This window comes from Ctenopharyngodon idella, chromosome 16 (genome assembly GCF_019924925.1).
Source record: "Ctenopharyngodon idella isolate HZGC_01 chromosome 16, HZGC01, whole genome shotgun sequence".
NCBI lineage: Eukaryota > Metazoa > Chordata > Actinopteri > Cypriniformes > Xenocyprididae > Ctenopharyngodon > Ctenopharyngodon idella.
Window position 1 is genome coordinate 7462222 of NC_067235.1, and position 25488 is coordinate 7487709.

Genomic DNA, 25488 nt, shown 5'->3' on the forward strand with positions numbered 1-25488 from the left:
CAATATTCCAGCTCAAATCATCACTCCTCCACCTCCTTGCTGACGTCGCAGTTTTATTGGAACAGGGTGGCCAATCACTTAACCACCCACAACTCCATCCATACTGGACCATCCAGCAAGCACTTGCCAGTGAATAAAACTGTTTAAAAACTAGTCATGTATTTCTGTGCCCACTTAGAGGTGGCTGAAATGCAGCTTTATAAATTAGCCATTTATTTTTAAATTATAATCATATTAACATTATAAGTTCTGGAAACATTATAATAAACAAACAAAAAAAAAAAAAAATCCATTTCATGAACCCTTTAACTTTTAACCTTTAAGTGCCTTGTGGTGGGGTAAGTTACAATGCTCGCTCAATTTACCCCACTGCATTTGTCTCACTTTGCCCCATAGCTGCCATTTTGGGGAAAAAAAAAAAAAACTAGCTAGCTTACCAATTCAAGCTAATATTTAGCTAAATGATTTGCATGGTTTTATCCATTGCTAAATGACTAATATGCATCATAAATATTTTTAGTCCTGGACAAAATTTGCTTTGATGCCATTACATCTGTTATGCTAAAATTTTACTTTGACAAGCCAAAAAAATTATCATCAAGTAAATAGGTGCCTTCCACTCCTCCCATGAGCGTCTCCTTTTCACAGTCTGGCAGAAATGATGGGTGGTTCCAAAATATATGGTCACATGACAATAAAGTGTACGATTGCCAAGATACAGGGGGTGGGTCAACTTACCCACTCGCTCATCTTACCCCACTGTCCCCTACCTGTTTTCTGCTCAACAGTGGTTTTATAGCTGCCATTTTAAAAACATTCATTTGTCTGACAAATGTTCTTTAAGCCTTTATCTGAACAAATTCTTCTGTGCTGTAAATCACTCAAAATGTGTGGTTTGTGTGGACTTTTTATAATTTCCTAGATTTGAAATGACCTCTCACTATCTATCAATCAATCAATAAATAAATAATAATAAAAAAAAATAATAATTAATTTGTTTTAAGAATAGTGACTGATTAGCAGTAAAGATAAATTGGGCCCACTTGCACTAGAACATGCGAAGAACCTCACAGAGTGAACAACGTGTCACTTGATCTACAATATGCTGTATGACGGAGCCAGTCAAACCGAATGTCATCGGACACCTACAAATGACTTACCGAGGACAGGACAACAGACTCACTAAAGAAAAAAATTGAAACGTAAAAAAAAAAACAAACAAAAAAAAAAACAAAGGGAAGGAGGTCTTTAACCTGACCGAAAGTACAAGTATATGCTCCCTACTGCCAGCTATGGTAAATGAATGAGCGATGCCTTTTTGTTCTTTCACAAGGAGGCACAAAGTCGCTTTTCAGACCCTTCACCCTTTCTGCTCCTCTCTGGTGGAATGAGGTCCTCCTCTCCCCTCTTCTATAACTCATTTTCTAATCTAGTTGTCTAACACACCTGGCATTGTATATTACATATACAGGTGCTGGTCATATAATTAGAATATCATCAAAGAGTTTATTTATTTCACTAATTCCATTCAAAAAGTGAAACTTGTATATTATATTCATTCATTACACACAGACTGATATATTTCAAATGTTTATTTCTTTTAATTTTGATGATTATAACTGACAACTAAGGAAAATCCCAAATTCAGTATCTCAGAAAATTTGAATATTGTGAAAAGGTTCAATATTGAAGACACCTGGTGCCACACTCTAATCAGCTAATTAACTCAAAACACCTGCAAAGGCCTTTAAATGGTCTCTCAGTCTAGTTCTGTAGGCTACACAATCATGAGGAAGACTGCTGACTTGACAGTTGTCCAAAAGACGACCATTGACACCTTGCGCAAGGAGGGCAAGACACAAAAGGTCATTGCAAAAAGGCTGGCTGTTCACAGAGCTCTGTGTCCAAGCACATTAATAGAGAGGCGAAGGGAAGGAAAAGATGTGGTAGAAAAAAAGTGTACAAGCAATAGGGATAACCGCACCCTGGAGAGGATTGTGAAACAAAACCCATTCAAAAATGTGGGGGAGATTCACAAAGAGTGGACTGCAGCTGGAGTCAGTGCTTCAAGAACCACTACACACAGACGTATGCAAGACATGGGTTTCAGCTGTCGTATTCCTTGTGTCAAGCCACTCTTGAACAACAGACAGCGTCAGAAGCATCTCGCCTGGGCTAAAGACAAAAAGGACCGGACTGCTGCTGAGTGGTCCAAAGTTATGTTCTCTGATGAAAGTAAATTTTGCATTTCCTTTGGAAATCAGGGTCCCAGAGTCTTCGAGGAAGAGAGGAGAGGCACACAATCCACGTTGCTTGAGGTCCAGTGTAAAGTTTCCACAGTCAGTGATGGTTTGGGGTGCCATGTCATCTGCTGGTGTTGGTCCACTGTGTTTTCTGAGGTCAAAGGTCAACGCAGCTGTATACCAGGAAGTTTCTGGTATACATGCTTCATGCTTCCTGCTGCTGACCAACTTTATGGGGATGCAGATTTCATTTTCCAACAGAACTTGGCACCTGCACACAGTGCCAAAGCTACCAGTACCTGGTTTAGGGACCATGGTATCCCTGTTCTTAATTGGCCAGCAAACTGCCGCCTGACCTTAACCCCACAGAAAATCTATGGGGTATTGTGAAGAGAAAGATGCAATATGCCAGACCCAACAATGCAGAAGAGCTGAAGGCCACTATCAGAGCAACCTGGGCTCTTATAACACCTGAGCAGTGCCACAGACTGATCGACTCCATGCCACGCCGCATTGCTGCAGTAATTCAGGCAAAAGGAGCCCCAACTAAGTATTGAGTGCTGTACATGCTCATACTTTTCAGTTGGCCAAGATTTCTAAAAATCCTTTCTTTGTATTGGTCTTAAGTAATATTCTAATTTTCTGAGATACTGAATTTGGGATTTTCCTTAGTTGTCAGTTATAATCATCAAAATTAAAAGAAAAACATTTGAAATATATCAGTCTGTGTGTAATGAATGAATATAATATACAAGTTTCACTTTTTTGAAAGGAATTAGTGAAATAAATCAACTTTTTGATGATTCTAATTATATGACCAGCACCTGTATTGTTGGCTCTTTGACAAGTTGCTTTTGTTCCTCTTTTGTAAGCTGCTATGGATAAAAGCATCTGCTAAAAGCATAACTAGAGTACTAGTTGTCTGATCAGTTGCTGCAGAGTGTGGTCATCATCTCTCATTGGTCAACACATGATATTGTTAGCTCACTGAAATGAGCTCCCACAAAAGTTACTATACTGTAATTCATCCTCTCAAAAGTGGAAGATACTATTATGCAGATTGCTGGGGGAGTGTTGGATATTAAATATGAAGATGTGGCTGTTAGCTTTCAAAGGCAAGCATACAGCTTTAATTTCAAAGCAGACGCACAGATCTGATCAGATGTGAAACACACAAGCGTTAATTAACAAACATAATTATTCTTCTTGTCTGTATGTCCTGCACCTTGTAGCCCAAAGCATCATTTAATATGCATATTATTTACTCAAGGAAAACATTTATTTATGCAGTCATGCTAATATGTGCTTTGAGCTCATTATGGGCGGACAATAAGCCAAAAACACGTCTCACGTACTGGGGGTGGGGGGGTGGCACATGGCACATGGGATCAGTGACTGCTGAGAATGATTTAAATGCCTGCGAGACGTGTTTAGCACAGCATAGACACCTGCTGATGATGCAGTGGTCCCACACTCCACTAACACATCACAGCAGCCTTTTGTCTAAACACTGAGACCGGTTCTACTCCCCAGCATCCACCACAGCAGACGGTCTGATCCAATCACTACAGCTCCGTATTGCCTAAGGATGGCAAGACTACCGATGATGCTTACATGCTCAGTTAAAAATGAATAAAGAGTTCTTTGCAATACAGCATTGAGGATGGAGGAACTGAACACATCAACCTAACCAAGCATGCTGTTTTCTTATAAAGGTTCATTTTGTTTTCAGAAACCATATATATGTATGTGGCCAGCGTTTATATGTTTCTCCCCTCCAAGATCACTCTGTCATGAGCACACACATGCTAAAGCATCAAATAGTAGCAAACCAACCAGGTGGTACAAACCCTAGTATCATCACAATAATATTATATTAACACTCTGGAGTCGGTTAAGTCGTCGGCGCCTTTACTTGCTTTTGTTTTTCCTTATCAGTGCAAAAGAGACTCAAAATACTTTGGCAATTTTGGACATACAAATAAGAGTTATATATTATTAAAAACTGTGGAATGTCTTCTTTTATTTGTGTACACTCACAGTAAAAAACAAAATGTTGTGCTTTTTGCAAAATAAAGAAAATTGACATGATGCACGACCTGTCATCTCTATCTGAATGAAGTCCATTCTGATAGTCCTCAGAAAATGAACTGTAACTTAAAGAATACTAATCACACAAACATGAGACATGTCCAAAGAAACATTGAAATGTCAGGTTTGAAATCATGTAAGTCAAATCGAAAACAAATATTCTCTGTTTATGTAATCTGTTTGAAGAGAGATGTCAGTCGTTCATGAGTCATCTCATTATCCACTAATGCGGCCATGCTCATAGAACGCGCACACTATTCAAATGCAAATTCTGAAGTGATCAAGAGAGTGAACGTCCACATCAGCTTGGAAAAATGCATCAAGCTTAGTCAGATTCATGTACATCGTTTTGAGACGCAGTGAGGAATAATTCTGGAAGAATCTACCTCAAGGAAGAGCACTTTCAATTTCATTTCAATTGGGGATCAACTTGATCAAGCTGATGATTGTGAATGGTTTTTTTTTTTTTCATTCTTAAGTTCTTTATTCTAATCGCGATATAGTGTCTGTGAATATTATAATACAGACATTAAGGCTCTATAATATAACAAATATAATACATAAAATGTCATAGAGGTAATATGAATGTTTAGATGATTTCTTTGGCCTGTTTTGAATAGATTATGAAATAGTCTAGTGCCATATGAAGCTTTTGTTCACAATGAATAATGAAAATTCAGCTTTGCATCACAGAAATACATTATATTTTTTAAAGTATATTAAAATAGAAACCCAATATTTTAAATTATTTTAAATATGATCCTGTTATCAACAAGCTCACAGAGGGTTTTTTCCCCCCCCTTTATCTCACAAATTTGAGAATCATAGTGACCAGATCATCCACTGTGAGGGCCTAGATCATCTAGATCATCCACTGTGAGGGCCTCATCGACACGACAACCACGACACAGTTCCTCAACAACCGTCCATACCGGCGTGATCCTCAATACGATCCTCAATTGGATGGAACTGAAATAAATACTTTTAATGTTGCGATCCTATTGGACTTATGATAGCAACCTGAATTGTAACAAAGCACTGTTGGCCAGAGGAGAACTGGCACCCTGACTAAGCCTGGTTTCTCCCAAGGTTTTTTTCTCCATTTTAACACCAATTTGCCACTTGTCTGCCACCTGATGTCACCTGATGGAGTTTGGGTTCCTTGCCGCTGTCGCCTCTGGCTTGCTTAGTTGGGGACACTTGACATTTGACTTGACATTTGATATTCAACAGTGCTTTGATCTGCCTGCATTGACACTATTCTTTAAGAGCTGCTGTGCAGCCAAACAATGTACCAGTTATCAATGTAAAGCTGCTTTGACACAATCTACATTGTAAAAAGCGCTATATAAATAAAGGTGACTTGACTTGACTTGACAGATATTGGCCCACATTGGACTGCATGCATATGATACTGAGATCACTGTCGGGAAGCAGGAAAGTTTTTTATTTATTTATTTATTTATTTTTATTATTTCCAGGTATAACTGTGTACTCAAAAATGTGTCTTTGACTCTCATTTATAACTATATTTTAAATAAACTACAAACAAAAAAATGATATATTTCTTTTGTCATTGTATTCTTTCTTAGTTCACTCAGTCACATTCCAAACTAAATGGCTCATTATGTGGCTCATTTGGGGCAGGGTCTTAATTTCCTCAGGTGTGAATCACAGCATTATTCATGAAGATTCACGCCTCTGTGCATATGGCCTTCCTAAACAAAAAGTGTCTTAGAAAATCAATACATTGTTTTATGTGTCTAAGTAGGCAAAATTATTTTAACATCATTTTGAAGCAAAAACTCTAGACTAAAATATACAGTTACCAAGTATCTTGTGAAAAAATATTTACTATGTGTTTTGAGGCCTTATTTCAGTGACTTATTTTTTTCCTTTTTTCAAAAACCATGCATATACAGAATTCTCTCAAAAATACAAACATGTACATGCTTGTTGGTCACATATTATTGTAGCCTAGTTTGTGCTGAATACAGTGTAATGAGCCTTTTGTCATTAATATGTTTCTAAGCAACTGAAAAAAAGCACAAATGTCAGGGCATGTCAAAACTACTCCAGGACCCCAAATTAGCCTCAGACCCCAGAGGGTTAATCATCTATATAATTAAATGCAAATACTTCTTTACATATAATGAAGTCTAATCTTAGGAGATTGACAGCCTATAAAAACATTCTGCATGTTTCAAAACAGCCTCCTCAGCCTAAAACCAACTCATTTTGAACTCTGCAACTCACACAAATCAACATATCAAGAAATATACTATTATTATTATTATTGTTATTGTTATTATTATTATAAACAACACACGCACTTGCAATAAGAATGGAACTCTGGGATGAAATGAAAAATAAAAAAAAATAAAACACAAAAGTATAAAATAAAACTATTACATACGTATACATCAGTAATAGGACACCGAAATCCTGTATTCATGTAATGTGCCAATTAATCTGTCAGAAGGGTCAGATCAGATCACATGGTCAGATCACTTTGCCCAGACGTCACACTATTCTCCTGCTGTGGTTTAGTATGAGCACAAGGGACACAGGAGGTGCACAAGGGACACAGGAGGAGCACTCTGCTGACACTCTGATCAAATAAAAACAAAGCAGCCACATGCAGCACAACACGCAAGCCAATCAGCCCCAATGGTTCACATATGTCAAGTCAAGTCAAGTCACCTTTATTTATATAGCGCTTTTTACAATGCAGATTGTTTACAGCGATAACTGGTACATAATTTTGGCTTAAAGATTGACCAGATATGTACCAGATAAGACATGCTGAAACAAAGTAAATGAGACGCATTAAAACAGGACTTTCTTGTGGCATGATATTATACTTTCTGATGCACAATATCATTCTTTAGGAATCTTTTTTTTTTTTTTTTAACTGTCATTAATCCTCTGGGGTCTGGGGATTTTCGGGGCCCTGGAGAAGTTTTGACATGCCCTGACATTTGTGCTTTTTTCAGTTGTTCATAAACATATTAATGGAAAAAGTGTCATTACACTGTATTCAGCACAAACTAGGCTACAATAATATATGAGGAACATGTATGTACATGTTTGTGTTTTTGAAGAAATAACGTTTATGCGTGGTTATTGAAAAAACAAAAAACTCACTGAAAAAGTCACTGAAATAAGGCCAAAAAAAATATATTAAATCTGTGTTCACAAGACTTCTGGGTATTGGAGGTTGTAGACTAGAGTTTTTGCTTCAAAATGATGTAAAAATTATCCTGCCTACTCATTCATATAAAACAATATATTGATTTAGTTTTTGTAAGACACTTTTTGTCAATAAACACAGTATGCGTGGAGGGGTGAATCATCATGAATAATGAGGTAATTCACACCTGAGAAGACAAAAGAATCACATAAAGACCTCTAATGACCTGCATAATAATGAGGCTTTTCAGTCAGGTAGGCTGTGAAAAAACCCTCTGTGATCATGTCTCAAGCTCATCATGGTGTATATCAAACACACAGAAAAAAACAGCAATACTGTGAAATATTATTACAATTTAATATAATGGTATTCTATTATATACTTTAAAATATAATGTATTTCTGTGATGCAAAGCATCTGAACATTCATGTTACCTCTATGGCATTTCATATAGCCTTTTAGCTTAAAAGCATGCACATTTGGAGAAGTATTGATGGATTCTCATATGTTTATGTCAGTTTTCTATACAGAGGAGTAATATTTATTCAATATTTATTGTCATCACTATGAACGCTGGATACTGTGTTTTCAATTCATACTTGCAGCCGGAGGGCGCTCTGTGCATTTAGTCCACAAATTAATCTAAAGAAGAACAGGACATTCCAGGAACTAACGGCATGTCTTCCAGAGGTCTCTAACCATGGCTTTAACATACAGATAAACACTTTTCAAGACAATAATTACACGATTGAGACGATGTATACATGTATTGCCTCAGAATTTGCGTCTGAATAGCGCTCGCTCCGTGGGCGTGGCCGCATTAGCGGATAATGAGCTGAATCACGGACTTCTGACATGTGTCTCTTTTCATACAGATTACATAAACACAGAATTTTTGTTTTCGATTTGACTTACACGATTTAAAACCTGACATTTCAACGTTTCTTTAGACATAAGTCTATTTTTTTTGTGGTTAGTATTCACTGAGTTACAGTTTATTTTCTGAGAACTATCAGATTGGACTTCGTTCAGAGGGAGACGACAGATCACGCATCATGTTAGTTTTCTTTATTTTGCAAAAAGCACAACATTTTGTTTTTACTCTGAGTGACCACAAATAAAAGATGATATTCCACAGATTAAAATGGTGTATAACTCTTAATTCTAAGCTCGAAACCTATTCATCTTTCTCCAGCAAGCCAATGAATCAAAGCCTGTGTGGCTCTTTTCTTTAGATGATGTACATCTGCTGTACAGCAAAAAAAAAGTGAGAACAGAGAGATGAAATGATTCTTTGTGTCGATGTTTAACTGGAGTCTTGACTGCTCCAGACTGTAATCTGACAAGGGTTCAGAAACACTCCACATGCATCCATGAGAACAGTGGTCTGGTGCTAAAAACCTCCTAACTAAATGCATCAAGATGAAAAAAAAACAACAACAACAAAAATAACACAAACTGAGAATTTACAGATTGAAAAAAAAAAAAAAAAAAAAAAAAAAAATCATACAAGTCACTATTCCAAGTCTTCTGGGGTTACATGATGTTTTTGATTGAGGAACAGACTGAAATTAGATTGTTATTCACTGAGAGAGACTCTGTCGTAGCTCTCAAATCTCATTATTCACATTTGTGAAGTGTAAATGAAATACGAGAGCTGCAGCGACATGGAAGATCAATAACGAATTTCAGTCTGTTCTTCACAGAAAGCAGAAGTTCTCATATCATATTCACAAGTCATATGGACCATATATACACTATACACTCAAGTTCCAAAAAAAAAAAAAATGTCTAAACAATAAACTTTTAATGGTCTTAACCACAAATTATTGGTCAGGAAATTTGAGCAAAATTTAAGCAAATGCACCACTTAAACAGCCATTGCTGGCCCAGAAAAAAAAAAAAAAAAAAAAAAAAAAAAAAAAAAGAAAGAAATAAGTTTTTGGCAGAATATGGGAAGTTGTGTGTGGATGGTGATGCTCCAAAGTGGTATCTTCCAAAATCTACTGAGAAATATAATAATAAATGCATCTCTACCACAGTAAAGCATGTAGGAGTCGTCATTGTGTGGGGAGCCATTTTAGCTGCTGGTATTGGTTTTTAGCTGCTACTTCACTGTGTAAAGTTATTTAATGCTTTGGAGTACAGGATAATATTGCAGGATAGCTTGCTTCTCACAAATGATAAATAAATAAAGTTATTTAAAGAGGAATTATCAGATGTTATTTTTCAGACAATTCTAATGCTCAAATTACAAAGACAGCCAAGAAGTGGCTTAAGAATAAGTCCATTAGGCACATGTTTTGGCCTGGTCAGAGTCCAGATTTGAACCCTAAAGAGAATATTTGGTCTCACATGGGAGACATGTTTCAGCTAATCATGAATTGTTTGAATCCATTAACATTTAGTGCAACAACGCTGACTCTTCTTCCTGTAAAATGCTGTCTTCAAGTTGGGGAAGGCTATTCTATGGAAGTAAAGTAATGCCATATGTTTTTGAAACAAAAAGCATCTTGAATTGTACTAATTGAAAAAAAAAAAAAAAAATAGGCATTGCATTAACCGTGCTTGTATTTTAATGCATTGTATTTTTAGGGCTTGCATTTTTATGGGCTGAAATTGAACATGGTTGTATATTTAAGCTGTGAATATTTCAATTCAAAACAGTTCACACACATTTTCATTGTTAAAAATGCAATCCATATTCACCTTTCAGATTTCACTTCCAAAATATTGATTCTGTTTAAAAATACAACCTATAATATTCAGCAGGCAATTTTCGGTCCATTTTATTTCACATCCACAAATTCAGTGGTTAAAATTTCAACATTTCACATCCGGGAACTGCAGGAAAAGCAATAGATTACCAAGCATAATCTCCATCTGCTGTTAGTCAACCTCACCAGCAGGTGGTGCAAGCACGTGTTGACGAAGAGCAGAGCGATGGGTGGAGAGAGTCATTCGTTCATTAAAATGGATTTACATTAACGGAGCAAGTGGTAAGTGCATGTGTGATGATTATCAGGGACAGTATATATGCAGAAAAGGTGATAAAGACACAAAAGTTGTGTTTACATTTAATTCAGTGTCACTGTTACTTTCCCTGTGTAGCCTACATGTAAGCAGCTTTCTCTACAGTGAACAAGATTATAATGTTATTCCCAGATGCTGATGTACAATTCAAACGTTAAATCTGAGGTAGACATATAACTTTCATTTTATCGTGGTGCTGTGCTGCAGTACTGGGGTTTCCCTTAATACATCATACTCCTGGATTCCCCTGCCGTCGGGACATATAGAACACTTAACTTATCTTTATAGACTAAATACAGTGAAAAACCACCAAACTCGCACATTATTGAGAATGTAGGCTATAGGCTACAGGCAAGCAGGTTGACTCAGAATATGGACATAATGCGCAAAGTTTGATGCTAATCGTTTGCTAGTGAAATATTGGCATAAAGTTGGCTTGACATTGGACGGTCGATATTCGCAAATTTAGGGATCGTCTCTAAAGTTACACGCAACATTTCTAACTTCAATAGCATATGAAGAGAATGACTTACAGTCATGAAACCAACTGTAAATTATTCATGTAGATTTCAGGTATGATGCACACCTATTAGACTCTTGATATTAATTAAAATAAACAGTCAAGTCATATGTAAATATCGTTATATATTTCACTTAGCCTACTGTATGCTCATACACAAAATATAGCATAACTTAAAGCTCTATAGTATTTGAAGAGAATTAATTACAGTCTGTAAAGTGTTCATGTAGGTGTGATACACAACTTTTAGACTGTTGGTAATAAATATTCACGTCGGCACTAATGATGTTCGACTTCGCCAGTCGGAGATCATTAAAATTAACATTAAAGAGGTGTGTGAACTCGCAAGTACAATGTCAGAAAAAGTAATTTGCTCTGGTCCCCTTCCTGTTCGTCAGAGTGATGAGATAGTTAGCAGATTATCATCACTCAATGGCTGGCTGTCTAAGTGGTGTCCGCAGAATAATATAGGTTTCATAGACAATTGGAAAAGTTTTTGGGGCAGACCTGACCTGTTGAAAAGAGATGGTATCCATCCCTCCTGGGATAGTGCTGCTCTTCTCTCTAGTAATATGGCACATAGTCTTAGAGCTGAAACATGGCAAACTGGGGCCCAGGTCAGGAAGCAGACAGACCGGCTAAACCGACCGTCTGCTAGCTGTCTCATGTCACAGAAGTCAGATAAATCTCAACACATAGAAACTCTTTCACTTAGATATTAATCACATAGAGACTGTGTCTGTACCCCGAATTAGTAAATACAAAAAACTTCCAAACCCATTTAAGGGTAAAAATTTAATTGATGTTCAACAAATAAAAAAAGAGATAATACTGATAAACAAATGATAAAGCTTGGGTTGCTGAATATTAGATCCCTTTTTTCAAAAGTACTTATTGTAAATGATATTATCACAGACAATAATCTAGATGTGCTGTATTTGAAAGAAACCTGGCTAAAACCAGATGATTACATTACTTTAAATGAGTCTAGCCCTCAAGGTTACGATTATTGACACAATCCTCGTCAGAAAGGCAAAGGGGGAGGTGTTGCTGTAATTTATAGTAATATCTACAGTATTACTCAAAAGTCTTTCAAATATAATTCCTTCAAAGTGATGGTGCTTTATGTAACATTATGTAAGTTGACATTTGTGCTGGCTGCTGTATACAGGCCACCAGGGCACCACACAGACTTTATCAAAGGATTTGCTGATTTAGTTAATACTAGCTGTGGATAAAGTCTTTGTTGTTGATGATTTTTTATATCCATGTAGATAATAATAAAGACGCTTTGGGATTGGCATTTACAGACATTCTAAACTCTACTGGAGTTAGACAACACGTGTCAGGACCCACTCATTGTCGTAATCATACATTAGATCTAATATTGTCACATGGAATCGATACTGATGCCGTTGAAATTCTGCAGCAGAGTGACGACATCTCAGATCATTATCTAGTCTCGTGTATGCTACATTTAGCCAAGGCTGCTAAACTGCCTCCCTGCCACAAATACGGTAGAACCATCACTTCTACTACTAAAGATTGCTTTATAAATAATCTTCCTGATCAGTTTCATTGCCTTAGTATACCAGATAGCTTAGAAGACCTCGATGTTGCAACAAACTATTGACTCTCTCTTTTCCAGGACATTAGACTCAGTTGCTCCTTTGTGCTTAAAAAAGATTAAGGAAATGAGTCCAACGGCGTGGTACAACGAGCACACTCGGGTCCTTAAGACCGCAGCCAGAAAAATGGAGAGCAGCTGGAAGAAAACAAAACTAGAGGTTTTTTCGCATTTCGTGGAGAGAGAGAATGATTGAGTATAGAAAGGCCTTAAAAACTGCTAGAGCTGCTTATTTTTCAAATATTTTAGAAGAAAATAAACACAACCCTAGGTATTTATTTCATACAGTGGCTAAATTAACAAGAAATAAAGCTTCAACTTCTGATATTTCCAAACAGCACAGCAGTAATGACTTTATGAACTTTTTTACTTTCAAGATTGACAATATTAGAGAGAAAATCATAACCATGCAACCGTCTACTACAGTATCACGTCAGGCAGTGCACTATAGTATCCCTGAGGAAAAATTCAATTCATTCGCTGCTTTAGGAGAGAAAGAATTGTCTAAACTTGTTAAATCATCAAAATCAACAACATGTATGTTAGACCCTATACCGACTAAGCTACTGAAAGAGATGCTTCCAGAGGTCATAGATCCTCTTCTTAACATCGTTAATTCATCTTTATCATCAGGATACGTACCAACTTTTAAGCTGGCTATTATTAAACCTCTCATTAAAAAAACACAACTTGATCCTAGACAATTAGTCAATTACAGGCCGATCTCAAATCTTCCTTTTCTGTCAAAAATACTAGAAAAGGCAGTACCATCACAACTATGTTCCTTTTTAGAAAGAAATGGTATCTGTGAGGATTTCCAATCAGGATTTAGACCGTACCATAGTACTGAGACTGCTCTCATTAGAGTTACAAATTATCTGCTCTTATTATCAGATTGTGGTTGTATCTCTCGATTAGTGTTACTGGATCTTAGTGCTGCATTTTACACTATCAATCACAACATTCTTTTAAATACTCAAATTATGTTGGCATTAGTGGAATTGCATTGTCATGGTTCAAATCATACTTATCTGACCATTATCAGTTTGTAGTAGTAAACGAAGAAATGTCATATCGATCACAAGTTCAATATGGAGTGCCGCAAGGCTCAGTACTAGGACCATTGCTTTTTCCACTTGCTTTTTCATTGCTACCCTTGGGAGATATCATTAGGAAGCATGGCGTTAGTTTTCGCTGTTACGCTGATGATACTCAGCTCTATATTTCTTTGCGTCCTGACTAAACTTACCAATTTACAAAATTAACGGAATGCATAGCTGATATAAAAATGTAAAAAAAAAATTGGATGACCAGTAATTTCCTACTACTAAATTCAGGAAAATTCTTCTGTCAACAATGCATTGGCTTCCTGTTAAACATCGTATAGATTTTAAAATCTTGCTAATTACTTACAAAGCACTAAATGGTTTAGCTCTCCAGTACCTGAGCGAGCTCTTAAAGCATCATAGTCCTTCACGTCTATTTCCTCCTTCACGTAGATCCTTCTCCTATTTGGCACCTAAACTCTGGAACAATCTTCCTAGCATTGTTCGGGAAGCAGACACACTCTGTCAGTTTAAATATAGACTAAAAACGCATCTCTTTAACCTGGCATACACATAACACATTATCAATTTATGTTTTCAAATCAGTTAAAAGATTGTTAGGCTGCATAAATTAGGTCAGCCAGAACCAGGAACACTTCCTATAACACCAGATGTACTCGTTACATCAGAAGAAGAATGGCATCTATGCTAATATTAGTCTCTCTGTTTACCCCAAGGTTTACCGTAGTCTCCCAAGGTTTTTTTCTCCATTTTAACACTTCTTTGCCACCTGATGTCACCTGTTGGAGTTTGGGTTCCTTGCTGCTGTCGCCTTTAGCTTGCTTAGTTAGAAACACTTGACATTTGATATTCAACAATGTTTTGATCTGCCTGCATTGACACCATTGTATGCGAACTGAACTGAGCTGGATGATGACATCACTGTTCACTCCAGTGCTGATATAGATAAATTAACTAAATTAATAACTATTGATTCTTACAACGAATGAATCAATACTGAATTTACTTAAGATGGACAATGATACCATTTTCTTTAAGAGCTGCTGTGCAGCCAAAATTATATACCAGTTATCACTGTAAAGCTGCTTTGACACAATCTGCATTGTAAAACGCGCTATATAAATAAAGGTAAGGTGACTTGACTTAAAGAAGTGAATTCATAAACAGGTATGTTTGTGTTTGTAGTAAAACTTTGCTGCAGACTCAGATATGTGGATGATAGAGAAGTGCAGATATAAGCTCTTCCTCAAATGTTTCTTCACAATATTTTTCATGCAGTGTTTTAAACTAGTGTTTCTGCAGCTCACAATATGCAGACAGCCATTATCATGAAACCAGTGCAGGTCCATCCTTCAACATTCATGGTTATGATCTTCGCCCTGCTGGAAGGCCTAATGTGACATAGATGGCAGTAAAAGGGTTTCGTCTCCTGTACCTGAGCCTGTATCACTGTCTCAAATATGCACACTTCTCATCAGATTAAAGAAAAGCTGTTGAACAGATAACTCCCTTTCTAAAATCCTGCTCTCACTTTGCAATGCACAGGATAATTAATCCAATAAAATGTCATTCATTCAGTGAGAAAAAAGAAGGCCTTGGAGGTGCTACAGGACTCCACTGAGCACACAAAGCACTAAGCAGTTGATGATCGAGGGCTAACAGACGGTTCACACTTCCCATTTACAAGGGTAAAAGCATTTCTATAAAGGACAGCCTTCATCTGTCTCAACAGCGCATATGGATTTCTGCACACGTGCCGGAGGAGAGACGAAGGACAGTCAATGGGTTAAAAACAACTCCTCTATATTTAGCTGCTCTATTAGTTTATCAGTTCTGAATGATCTTTATAAGAAAATATTAACACACATCATGATCATTTTCCTTTTTCCTTCACATTGTGTTCATAGTGATATTACAGCCCTTCCATACACATCTACTCAAAATTTACTATGACGATTTTCCACATTAATATACTGATTATTATTAAATGGAGAATTGTCATAATAAAGCATGAGTAGAGGACCGTAACATCAGCCTGTCGTTTATAGTGCAGTGATGATAACTCTAACACAACTGGAAGTCTAGGAATGATGTGATAATCAAAACGTGAAAAAGGAAAACTCTTATAAGTGGGTATTTGTCAAAAAAAAAAACCTATTTCAAGTATTTAAGCAGAAGCCTTTAAATCAAAAGATGTTTATGATCATTTTTTATTTAGAATATTTAAAATAAATATGTTTCCAAATTATTTGGTAAAAAAGATCTGTTAAAAATCTAGTTTAAAGGGTTAGTTCACCCAAAATTGAAATTTCTGTTATTTACCTTTCATGGGTACCCTACATGACCTTCGTTCATCTTCAGAACACAAATTAAGATATTTTTCATGAAATCCGAGAGGATTTTTTATCCCCCATAGAAAGCAACATAATTACCACATTCAAGGTCCAGAAAAGACATGGTTAAAAGTGACTACAGTGGTTCAACCTTAATCTTATGAAGAGACGAGAATACTTTTTGTGCGCAAAAACAAAACAAAAATAATGACTTTAGTCAACAATTTCTTCTCTCCCCTGTCATTCTCCTATGCTGTTTACGTTGTATACAGTAGACAGTGCAGAGCTTCCGGGTTCTATGTCAGAATGCCGACTTAGTTTTGGCCAGCTCTTGGTCAGCATCACTCGCATGCATCGTGCTGCTCACGTGTACAGCGTCGGCCAATACCCGGAAGAGCTGCAGTGTCTATACAACGTAAACAGTGAAGGAGAATGACAGGGGAGAGAAGAAATTGTTGAATGTTGTTATTTTTGTTTTGGCGCACAAAAAGTATTCTCATCGCTTCATAACATTAAGGTTGAACCACTGTAGTCACGTGGACTATTTTAGCAATGTCTTTACTACTATATATATATATATATATATATATAAATAAAAATAAAATAAAAAAACTCTCGGATTTCATCAAAAATATCTTAATTTGTGTTCCGAAGATGAACGAAGGTCTTACGTGTTTGGAACGGCAATCTTCTATTATTCATATTGTTTTCATAAGGTTTTGGGGAAAAAAAAAAAGAAAAAGAAAAGAAGTTTCAATGTATTTACTCTTAAAATGTCATGTGGTGTAACTAAATAAAAAGTCAAGTTAACTTTAAACATTGGACACATATTAAAGGAAATGTTCACCCAAAAATGAAGGTTATCCCATTACCAAAACAATGTTTTTTCTGCTAAATGCATGCAGTTTTGTTTTTTAACAGTTTTTTTAAACATCACAGCATTCTTGGGAAGTTGTCTCACAAAGCATTGCACAAGCTGAACTAACCCTCCATTCAAATAATTTGCTAAAAATTGCTGTCCCAGTAAAATGCACCTCATTCACAACGAGCAGTAAAGGAGTAACAGGAGAAAGGCAGACCTAATTCTAGCAATAAACGTCTGAAAACATGTGACTGTTTCCATAACAAGTTGTGAAAGCTGACAAGTGTAGGACAGCCAGAAGAAGAGACCCTGCTGTATTACAGAGAAGTCTGACAGGTGCCATGTGAGAGCAAAACCCAATTACGACAGCAAGATCTGTGGTGATTAAAGAGATGCGCCGCTTCATCACTGTTCACACCTGTAGAAGTCAGGAGTCAGAGCTGGAGTGACCATGGATAAACAAAAGAAACTATGAAGTGAACAGAGCACAAACAACTCCAGAATGACTCCACCAGAATCACAAGGACAGAAACGCTGCTTTATCTACTGAATTCATGAATTTCAGCACCTCCTGTCCTTTAGCTAATATCAGACAAGCAGCTTCAACCAGAGAGCGACTCTTTCACAAACAGAGAGAATAGATTTACTGTTCCTTTAATGGTACATTAAGCCAGAGACTCTCAGGCGGTTCATTAATATGAAAATGGCCCGTGTTAGGGATGAAATTAGTGTCCGCTCCAAATACAAATTGTGGCGACTCCCCAGAGCCTGAGCTATAATTGACTGAACTGTGAATGTTCACACATCTCTTGATTCAACGCTCTGTTCAATTCCCTTACTGCTACCACTCATACTTTCATTCACTTCTCTATTTTGCATCACGGTTTAATTAGTTGTAGTTAAGTCAAGCATTACTATTGCTCATGACTGGGTTACTGATCTGAACAAACTAAGCATTCAGCATTGATGTACTAGGCACCACAGGCATGAATGATTCCTTAAAACTCAGGGGTCAGGAAACGCGCCGGCGCGTTTTGCTGGATTTTCTTCACATAGCAGCAAAATCGACTTACAATACTCTGTTATTTTTTTGTTATACAGACAAAAGTAATACATCAATTGAAACTACAGAATGTTTACTTTTATTTGTGTGCACTCAAAGTAAAAACTAAATGTTCTGCTTTTTGCAAAATAAAACTAACATGATGCGCAATCTGCCATCTCTATCTGAATGTCCATTCTGACCCTCCCTCCCTCTGATACTCCCTCAGAAAATTAACTGTAACTTAGAGAATACTTATAACACAAACATGAGACATATGTCCAAAGAAACATCGAAAACAAAGTCTCTGTTTGTGTAATATGTTTGAAAAGAGAGAGATGTCAGTCATTCGTGAGTCATCTCATTATCCACTAATGTGGCCATGCTCATGGACAGCACACACTATTCAAAGGCAAATTCTGAGGTGATCCATGTAAACAGTCAAAGCCGCCCGCTGTCATCAACTCGATAAAAAAAAAAAAAAAAAATCAAATTTAGTCATATTTATGTACTTTTCATCGCTTTGAGACACCGTGAGGAATAATGCTGGGAGAATTTATGGAATTTGTAATAATGTAATAATAATGTAATAATGTAATAATAAATGTAATAATAGTATGTAATAAATACTGAAATAAAATGTGTTAACAACGTATTAAAGTGCAAATTAATTAGCCACTATGTGAAGTGCCACATCAATGAAGCTTTTGTTCACAATGAATGATGAAAATTCAGCTTTGCATCACAGTAATAAATTATATTTTAAACTATATTCAAATAGAATTGTAATAATATTTCACAATATTGCTGTTTTTGTTTTTTTTTTTGTTTTTTTTTTTTGTTCTTTTTCTCCTGCATTTTTATGTTGACTTGTTTCAAAAACATTAAAAATAGTATTGTGTCCAATCTTTTGACCGGTACTGCATATAATTTAAAATATAACAGGCCTATACAAAATTTTCTTCACATGAAGTGCAATAACATGTGCATGCATGAGATCACAAAAATCATGTTTTATGTTAAGAGTGGACATTACATTAATGTTAATACAATAGTTGATATTAGTTATCAGCATGCTCATTTTTTCTTTTATTTCACAGACCCCAGAGGGTTAAAAACCTGTCTAGAGGAAGAAGGTGTGTGCTGTTACTTACTAAGAGACCTGGCTTGGTGGACAAAAGGAAACAAAAGAGTAACCCTACAGCAACCACCAAAAACACCCTAGCAACCTGAGGACAATCATCTTCATATAGTGATGTACAAAAGTCTGAAATACTTCTATTTTTTCCAACTAAATGTGATATTAGCTTAACAATTTATGTTAAAGTCACCATGAAATCAAAACATTTTTTTTTTTTTTTTTTTTGTGGAACAATGCAGTATTTATTATGAATGATTTATCCAAGCACATCATTATTTTATTTTTATTTTTCCAATTTATGTCCCCTCATAATCTTTAATCAAAATAACCTCCCCTCGCTCTTGCAGCAAAATATTTTCTCTTTTCTGATAATGTGTTTAATGGTGCGATTGTGGGACAACCAGTCACTCACATGAGATCGGCCAATAACAAACCACGACTATCCAACCAATGGACAAAGGACAAGTCCCGCATTCTGAATTTTTAGAAAACTAAAACTATTTCCAGGCTTAAATTCTATTGTATTGTATGACATGAACAGACCTGTTAGACCTGTTTCCGTTATACTACACTGTAGAGTGAACAGCTCAAACTGTTTAAAGGCAGAATTGGTCAAAATTATTCTGGAATAGAGGGAACAATGGGAAGAGAAGACAGGCAATATAAACACAAGGTTATCAGGCTTGTCATCTGAGCTGCCTTTCCTAGGCCGTTTGTTCTTATTTCTTCTAGTCATTAAGGTGTGGTTACCATGATTTTCATGATGAACAGCAGCAACCGGAGCCGAGTGTCTGAACATACACACACAAAGCAGCGTTCCATTAGCCAACCATCACAGAGGCCACGGCCTGACCTCCGCGCTTATCAGCAGCCACTCGCGGTGTGGCCTGTCAGTGGAGGGTGCTTCACCTGAGAGGAGACCACTGAAAAGGGTACTACAGCAGAGCGTACACTCAGATCACAGTTAAGCGCTCTTGTTTTGCTCTTAAAAAGGCTTGCCTTAATGAGGTGACTTCCCCGTGACCTCTTGGATAGAAGTAGGGATGAATTACACTGATGCTGGCCAGCAATTAAAAGACACTTCAAAGGAAAAATGTGAAGGGTAATGTACTCAGTGTGCTCCATGTTTTCCAACACATATCAAATGAGCACTATTGGCCTGGAGGTCAAGGCTCGGATGGTGCTCAGGTATATGGATGGAGTGTGCGCTCCATAGTGGCATGCGCAGGGAGCTTGTATCTCCGTTTAAAGATGTCATTTGAAAGCCCTATCCTTGGATTTCACTATCCTCACAGCTCTTATAGTATTCATGTACTGTACGGTGCGGCACGCTTCACGGCGGGTTAACTGGCGGGTCAGATTTTATGACTGTGTCTGGCTTTGGAGAAGCTAAACTTTCATGCTGCCAAGCTTCCTGAAATAAGATGACATCAAAGGGAGATTAGTAATCAGAAGTACATTAAACAAAAGTTAAACATTAGGCTCTGCCACACACTTACTCTATTGATAAGATGGAATGTAATTGTAAACACTCTGAACGGGTACGACTCCTCACCTACACCTACAAGCCACATTATATGATAATTCATAACTAAAGATCCTGATAAAGTGGACAGTTCCTCAGTTCATTGTGTTATTCTCATTAGCATTCGCTAAGACGTATCACTCAGGGTTAGTTGTTCTTTAAGGCCCTGATTACAAGCATTGTAGTCAATCACAGATATGCTTGTTTTATTAAAATAATAATAATAATAATAATAATAATAATAATAATTTTTCATGCTGTCACATACAGTCAAACCAAAATTTATTCAGACACCATGAACATTTCATTCATTATTACAGTTTATTCACTATAGTTTAAAACAATTTTAATAAAATATGACAAGATCTCAAAGTTAAACTGTCAGAAAAAAAAAAAAAAAAAAAAAATCTTAATTGTGTCAGATAACACTTAAGCAAAACATGGTCAGGTCAAAGTGTCTGAATAATTTTTGGTCCCAATTTTACTGGTAGTCCACTGTATGAAGATTTTTTTTTGGGTATAATATGTCACAGTTTACTTTATTTTGCTATCCTCACTTACATAAATGAACTATAGTGTCCTGCACCCACTAGTAAAAAAAAAAAAAATAATAATAATAATAATAGTAATATAGTAATATTAATAATAATAAATAAAATACATATGTGTGAGTGTGTGTGTATATATATATATATATATATATATATAAATAAATAAATACACACACACACACACACACACTCACACACACACACACACACACAGTATCTCACTTTTATTATATCTTTTCATGTGACAACACTGAAGAAATGACACTTTGTAATGTAAAGTAGTGAGTGTACAGCTTATATAACAGTGTAAATTTGCTGTCCCCTCAAAATAACTCAACACACAGCCATTAATGTCTAAACCGCTGGCCACAAAAGTGAGTACACCCCTAAGTGAAAATGTCCGAATTGGGCCCATTTTGTGTGGCCACCATTATTTTCCAGCACTGCCTTAACCCTCTTGGTCATGGAGTTCACCAGAGCTTCACAGGTTGCCACTGGAGTCCTCTTCCACTCGACATCACAGAGCTGGTGGATGTTAGAGACCTTGCGCTCCTCCACCTTCCGTTTGAGGATGCCCCACTGATGCTCAATAGGGTTTAGGTACCCTCAGCTTCTTTAGCAAGGCATTGGTTGTCTTGGAGGTGTGTTTGGGGTCGTTATCATGTTGGAATACTGCCCTGCGGCCCAGTCTCCGAAGGGAGGGGATCATGCTCTGCTTCAGTATGTCACAGTACATGTTGGCATTCATGGCTCCCTCAATGAACTGTAGCTCCCCAGTGCCGGCAGCACTCATGCAGCCCCAGACCATGACACTCCCACCACCATGCTTGACTGTAGGCAAGACACACTTGTCTTTGTACTCCTCACCTGGTTGCCGCCACACACGCTTGACACCATCTGAACCAAATAAGTTTATCTTGGACATGGTTCCAGTAATCCATGTCCTTAGTCCGCTTGTCTTCAGCAAACTGTTTGCGGGCTTTCTTGTGCATCATCTTTAGAAAAGGCTTCCTTCTGGGACGACAGCCATGCAGACCAATTTGATGCAGTGTGCGGCGTATGGTCTGAGCACTGACAGGCTGACCCCCCACCCCTTCAACCTCTGCAGCAATGCTGGCAGCACTCATACGTCTATTTCCCAAACACAACCTCTGGATATGACGCTGAGCACGTGCACTCAACTTCTTTGGTCGACCATGGCGAGGCCTGTTCTAACAGCCTATGTCATCTTTATGTAGAGCAACAATTCTTTTTTTCAGATCCTCAGAGAGGAGTTCTTTGCCATGAGGTGCCATGTTGAACTTCCAGTGACCAGTATGAGAGAGTGAGAGTGATAACATCAAATTTAAAACACATCTGCTCCCCATTCACACCTGAGATCTTGTAACACTAACGAGTCACATGACACCGGGGAGAGAAAATGGCTAATTGGACCTAATTTGGACATTTTCACTTAGGGGTGTACTCACTTTTGTGGCCAGCGGTTTAGACATTAATGGCTGTGTGTTGAGTTATTTTAAGGGGACAGCAAATTTACACTGTTATGCAAGCTGTACACTCACTACTTTACATTGTAGCAAAGTGTCATTTCTTCAATGTTGTCACATGAAAAAATGTGAGGGGTGTACCTCACTTCTGTGAGACACTGTATATATATTATATATATATATATATATATATATATATATATATATATATATATACACATACATACATACAGTGCTCAGTGTAAATGAGTACACCCCCTTTGGAAAGTAAAATTTTAAACAATATCTCAATGAACACAAAAACAATTTCCAAAATGTTGACAAAACTAAGTTTTATATAACATCTGTTCAACTTATAACATGAAAGTAAGGTTAATAATATAACTTGGAGAACAAAATTTTCAGTTTTACTCAAATTAGGGTGATGCAAAAATGAGTACACCCCACTGAAAGTCTCTGGAGCGAAGCTATATTTTAGACTACAAATATCTAATTTAACAAGAATTCAACCACAGGTGAGTCTAATTATTCATTACACAGGTGTCCAGCAGACAGTTGACTATAAAACATTGTTAAAACCCCGTCCCATTTCATGCTGTCAGCAATGGCACCACATGGAAGAGAAATGTCACAAGACCCGAGAAAGAAAATAATTTCTTTACACCAGAAAGGTGAAGGCTACAAGAAGATCAGCAAAACTTTACTTATCAGTCAGAATACTGTAGCATAAGTGGTACAAAAATTTTAAAAAGATGAAACCATCTCACAGGGACGTCCAGGTTGTCCACGGAAGTTAACACCTCGACAGGAGCGTCTTCTGATGAGAAAGGTTGAAGAAAATCTGCATGCAAGTTCACTGCAGTTATCTAAAGAAGTAGAAAGCCAAACTGGGGTGACTATTTTCCTTGACACAATATGGCGTACACTGCAGAGGAATGGCATGCATGGGTGCCGTCCACGAAAGAAGCCTTTCCTAAAGCCCAGGCACAAAAAAGCCCGCCTAGAGTTTGCCAGGGCCCATGCTGACAAAGATGAAGACTACTGGGACTCTATACTCTGGAGTGATGAGACCAAGATAAATGCTTTTGGAACTGATGGCTTCAAAATGGTATGGCATCGCAAAGGTGTAGAATACAAAGAAAAATGTATGGTGCCTACAGTGAAACATGGTGGTGGCAGTGTCCTTATGTGGGGCTGCATGAGTGCTGCTGGTGTCGGGGAGCTGCATTTCATTGATGGCATCACGAATTCACAGATGTACTGATCTATACTGAAAGAGAAGATGCTACCATCACTCCGTGCCCTTGGTCGTCGTTCACTTTTCCAACATGACAATGATCCTAAATACACATCTAAGCCACTGTTGGATTTCTGAAGAACAGGTTGAAAGTGATTCAGTGGCTCCTGATCTGAACCCATGGGGAATTCTGAAGAGACAAGTTGAGCATCACTCTCCATCCAGCATCCAGTCTCTAAAAGAGGTCATTCTTGAAGAATGGAAAAAGATAGATGTTGCAAAATGTCGTCAACTTGTTCATTCCATGCCTAGAAGACTTGGTGCTTTCATTAAAAATCATGGAGACCATACAAAGTACTAGATGTAGTAGTTTTTGTTGTGGGGTGTACTCATTTTTGCATCACCCTTATTTGAGCAAAACTGAAAATTTTGTTCTCTACGTTATATTATTAACCTTACTTTCATGGTATAAGTTAAACAGATGTTATTTAAAACTTAGTCTTGTCAACATTTTGGAAATTGTTTTTGTGTTCATTGAGATATTGTATAAAATGTTACTTTTCAAAAAGAAATTGTGATCTTTGACAGTGATAATAAATAAATAAATAAATAAATAAATAAATAAATAAATAAATCTGTCTGTGCAGTGTAAGTGCAATAGACAGGACCCAGCCACTTGTTCTGTTACCTATAATGTCTTTTTTCTATTTTTTATTTTTTTAATTTTACTATTTTATTATTAACTTTTCATTTGATCTCTTTAATGTAATGTTTACTTAATAGTTGAAGGCTACATGCTATGTTTTAATGTATTATTTACTTATAATAATTAATTGCATTAATGATCAATTAATTTTTTTTAAAATATATTTTTAATGTTGAAATAGCTAAATATTAATAATACTAATAATAAATAAATAAATAAATAAATAAATAAATAAATAAATAAATAGTTTTTGCTATGGTACTGAAATTGTTCCAGAGAACCATGACATTTTACTGGTATTGGTAGCAACTACTGAAATGTACCTGTCTAAAAGACATTTCGCATGAGAACCTTTTTTTCTACACAAAAGCACAATTATTAGTGCATGAAGCCCATTTTCTTCAGAAAGTGTCAATTTTGTAAGTGACACGGTAAGGTCTCTCTCATACAGTGCTGATCAGTCCTCTCCTATCTGACAGGTGCTTCTGCCATTTCAAAACGCTGAGCAGAGGGTCCATAAATCACACATCTGTTCTGCTAAACACCTCTAATGCTGCTAAATTAGTCCTCAGAAAGTGTGTCAGACAGCCGCTGCCACAACCTCCCAAATCGCAGTCATTTACCAGTGCTGTGAAAGCTCTCCACCCGCGAAAGCACTTAAGAGGCAGTAAATGGAGAAGATCTCTCACAGTCAGGGGGATGTGTTCAGATGAGCGGAGGAACAGTTCTAGTTAGCTAGCGTATCTTTTTATCCCTGTGATGACTTAGGAAATGGAAGCCTGTGTGCTTTGAGAGGATGTATCATCTGTCTGTATGTGAGCGGGGAGTGG

General features: G+C 36.9%; 1 protein-coding gene across 4 annotated transcripts in view; it reads right to left on the reverse strand.

The window, feature by feature from the left end:
• Positions 1 to 25488, reverse strand: part of cdkal1 (CDK5 regulatory subunit associated protein 1-like 1) — a 395716-nt gene that overhangs the window by 114026 nt on the left and 256202 nt on the right. The gene's annotated exons all lie outside the window — the stretch shown is intronic.